The sequence below is a fragment of the Thalia democratica genome, chromosome 3 (genome assembly GCF_965202585.1).
Source record: "Thalia democratica chromosome 3, ktThaDemo2.hap1.1, whole genome shotgun sequence".
NCBI lineage: Eukaryota > Metazoa > Chordata > Thaliacea > Salpida > Salpidae > Thalia > Thalia democratica.
The window spans coordinates 100,409,722-100,414,598 of NC_139167.1; positions in this window are offsets into that span (position 1 = coordinate 100,409,722).

Here is a 4,877-nt window from a genome sequence, read left to right on the forward strand (position 1 = left end):
GCAGACTGAACTGTAGGCGTAAAAAAAGTTTGTGCTTATTTTCAATATAGTTTTAAGTTATAGCTTATTTTAAGAAAACAATATTAAGGTTTTTTATTTAATACAAGTCTGTTACTTTTTTGTTTTTATTATGCAGCTTCTATTAAAATTTATTAAGAATAAATAGTTTTAAGCTATAAACTAAACACAAAAATAAAAAATACTATATTAAAATACAAAAATATAAAGTTAAAAATAAAATGTTTAGTCTTGTGATTAATGTATGACTTTCATACTTTTAAACTTTTTTATGCTTGTAATTTGTTTTTATTAGCAATATTACATGTTTATTATCTTGTAAAATATTAAAAAAAAAAGTTAATTTTTAAAGTTGTTAACTAGTTGAAAGTAAAGCTCAGAGTTAAGCAGTCATTTTAAAAGTAAAACCAAAAGTTTTGTTTATTTTAGGTTCATTTAGGTACTTTAAAAACTATACATAACAAATTATCTTTTATTTTGTTCCAGTAAAATTTTGTGCTGATTTAAAATGTATTATTTATATGTTTTCGTACAAAGAAGAGTAATAAATTTTGTAAGCAATAAATAAGCTTACATTATGTATTACAAAATTTTCAATTAAGTGTAAAAAAATATTTTATGTTTTGTAAGACCATATTAGACGAGTACAGTTATCTTTAAGATTGTAGAAAAAAACTCTCCAATAAAACTATCACACTAAAAAGAAATAAAGTACAAGGCGTTGAAACTTATGTAAAGCCTTTGGATTATAAAATATACAAGCAAAAAGTATTGATGTAACTATAGAAATATTTTTAAATGCTTTAAAGTTAGCCGAACGATTGAAACTAGTTTATAAAAACGTAAAACATATAACTGAATAAATAAAGAAGTATTAGATTTATAGCTTATTATATATTATTGTATATAAATTTAGAGCCTTTACACATAGTTAGTTTTAAGTTTATTTTTAAAAGCAAACTAATAAAAGAGTACAAAGTACAATTTTTTTTTTCAAAAAAATTGAGTTTTAATTTATTTTAAGAACGTTTCATTACTATGATATGTGCATAAAATGCAGTTAAAAATATGTTTACAGAAAAAAAAGTTAGCAATCGATATTTATTCCTATAAAATACTATTTTCGTTCAAAATATTTAACATCAGTATAGTTTTTAAAAATGTTATTCATACAAGTATTGAAAATTACAAAATGAATGCAGTTTGAAGTTATATACAAATGTGTGTTTATTAAACTAGTATTTGTTATAAATGATAAGTTGTTGATAAAAATTAAAATTATAGAGAAGTTTTAACCACATACGAATAGTTTCAATTTAATTATAAGATTAAAAAAAATTAGAATCTATAAAAAGTGTATTTCATACTAGTTTATAACAATGCTTTGATTATAGAAGCATATATTAGTGTTTATAAATTTTTTTTTTACAATTAAAAGTTTTTTACACTAAAAACAATAATCTACAGATTTTAAACAACGAAAACAATACTAGTGTTTATAAAATCTTCTGATCAAATAATTTTCCAGATGTACTAATCAATTTATTTTTTTACAGAAACAGTTATAATGTACAGGGTGTGTTATTTGTTCTTCTGCTTGCTAATAGCATACATGGTTACATTCAGTGTGAAAGCAGGACTGATCGGAGAAGAACTTGAATTTTTTGTCATGTTCATCCCCTTCTTTCTGGTTGTTTTCGCAGGCAACGCTTGGTACAAAGACGTTTATTCTGGTGAAAAAGTTTGAAAAAGATATTTTGGTGAATTGTTTTAAATTTCAAATAAGCTAATGAGGTTTGTTAGTTCAAAAAATATCTAAACTTTGTACTTGTTAGATTTATAGTTGTTTTAGTTTCAATAAAGTTTAAGTAAATTTTATGATTGTATTTAGCAAGTTTATTTTTACAACTAAACTAAAATAGTAAGATAACCAGAAAAGCAAGTCGTTATGAAGGCTATTAAAAATTTACTTTTAATACTTATTACTAATGTTATAATTGTTAGTAAAAGTTTTATTAACACATAAAATGTTGCAAAATAAAAGTAGTTAGGAGTTAAGAAGTAAATTTTTAAACTCATAATTTATTTGCAGTATTCGTTAAACACTTTTTAGTGCCACAACCATTAAAGTTTATTACATGGTTCTTATTAATATAAGTTTAACTAGTGTATTATATCTAAGTACAAAATTCTTGTAACAAGCTAATACAGTTAAGTTAAAAACTATATAAAATTACTTATAAAAAACAGCTTATAAAGCTGTAATTGAACACATAAAATAATAACATCTATCTTTTCAATTTTTGTTAAAACTTGTTTTTATTTATCCTTTAAATAAATTTATTACAGGTGATGAAAAAGAAGAAATGAGTTGATGGCTGTTAATGAATGGAGGTGTTTTCAAAGTTTAAACTTTGACAAACAGCCTGATGTCTTAGTTAGTTTTATTTTTAAATAAAACTGTAAATCACGCGTTGAAAGTTTTAAATTTGAATTTTAGCTCTGAAAAAATAGAAAGTTAAATGCTTTTACTTTTGATTTGTTAAGTTTTAAACATCAATTGCTTTCAAATTCTGCCATAGAAAATGAAAATTTTGATTAAATTTTTGTTTAAACTGAATATTAATGCTACATTTTAAAACTTGGAGTTTATTATTTAATACAGTGTTTCATGCGCTTAGGCATTTAACAAACTAAATTTTAAAACTAAAAAAATAATTTAACTTGGTCTTCACAAGAATTTTTCAAGTGTAGACGTTAAATATACATTTTTTAATATTAAATAAGTTTTTATACTGTTTTTGTTTTAAATTTTAAAATAAATCTAAAGATCTGTTTTAACATTTAATCCACTATTATATTATATATACGGTTTTTACACACTGTATGAACGAAAACTGTTGTTTAAATTAGTTAACATTTAATTCTAATGTAAAGATAAATATTTTTTCTTTTTAAGCTTACCATAAATTTTTAAATTTAAAATTTTGTACTTTTTCACAAAACATAGTTTGTTGTGTGTATTTTTATTTATTTGAATAAATAAAATAAATATTCACAGGTAATAAAGCGGCTTAGAAAGAAAATAAAGAACAAAATAGATTTGAAAGCTGTACCTATAACACATTGTACAAAAACTGCTTTTTAATATTTCTTCTTTTTAAATTCTACTATTTATACAAAATTATATCAGACTGAACTGCTAGATTAATAGATGTATATAAATTTATACGTATTCTAGTTCTTCAAATGCTTATTATAGTAAACAGTGTAAATATTATACAAGTTTTGTTATTGTTATTTTCGCTATTAGTCTTAAAAAATTAAAGACATTTTAAAAGTTTTTTGCTGCTGACTTAATTCTGTTCAACTGTGAATGGTCTTGAATCATGATAAAAGAACCTTTGAATTTCATTGTTTGATTTTTACAACTAAATAAATATATATACTTAGTTCACTGAAAGTATTCTATTACAGTTAGAAACTAACATAAAGGTTTTAAATTAGAATGATTTGTACACCTTCTTCAAATACTTTTAAGTTTATGAAACTTATAAAATAAACTTTTTACTATAAATTAGTATTAAAAATGCTCTGTGTAGTACTATTGCAGTAGTATTCATAAACATTATTGTAATAATTAACTTAATTTAAAGTATCATAACACTAATGCGTTATTAAGCACTAAATACACTTAAACAATAATAAATTACCTGTATTCGGTAGCTAATACTTTTAAAAAATATTTTGAATTAATTTTAAACTAACTGAACTTTAAATACAAATTAAAAATTATTATTATTGTTAACACAATTGTTTTTCACAAATGATTAATATGCAAAGACTTTTTTCTTATTATTTTAATAAGTACTAAGATTTTGTTCGAGCTTTTATCAATGTTTCAATATGTTCTTATTTAATATTCAAGTTTACATAGTCAATATAAATTATAAAGTATATTTCTTCTGAAAAGTAATTACAAAGCAATTGAACTTCACATAAGTACTGCTTATAAATAAGTTAACAAACTTTTTTTAATGTAAAATATTAATGGTTTAAAACTTCATAAAGCTTTGTTTAAATTAAATATTAACTAAAAGAAGTTATAGTTAACAAAAAACTTAACAACAGTTTAACAAGTTATAAACTTTACAAGAATATTTTTTGCTATCGTATAAAATTAACTTTGTTAAACTACTCCTTTTTCAGTTAAAAAAACTTATTTTGTTGTAAAATTATCTTAAATAAAATTAGAAATAAATAGTATGTTAAACACTAGTACTATAAATTTTTTCTAAAGAAGTGATGAAGTGAAGCTTTATTATTACTAAAAGTCTATGTTCAAACTATTATGTGTTTTTAAATATTTTAAGTTAAAAGTCTTTTTTTACATCATTTGACGATATTTTTACCGTCAACTTCTTTATCGTCGAAAAAACAAAATAATTGTTTTTTTTTTTCAACGATAACAGTAGGCACATATTTAATTAATAGGTTAATTAAAAAAAATTAAAACTATAGTTATAGTATTTAGAACAGGGTTTCTTTTAATTGGTTAAAGTGTCATTGATGTCATAAAAAATAAAATTTTGTTGCTTTCTGATTATATTTTAAAATATCATCAGTTGAATTTTTTCATATAAGTTTTAGCTGCAAAAAATAAATTAAGATTAAATCTTTATGATTTTCATCCCTGGTCAGCATATTGATTTTTCAACTTATGTTTAATATAATATATGTTTTACTACTAGTTAAAAATATAAAACATATTTTGCGAGTCGGACTTGTCAAAAAAAAAAACATATAAGTGTACCGTAAATTAAAAAAAGTAATATTAAAAATTAGTTTTCAAAAACTTA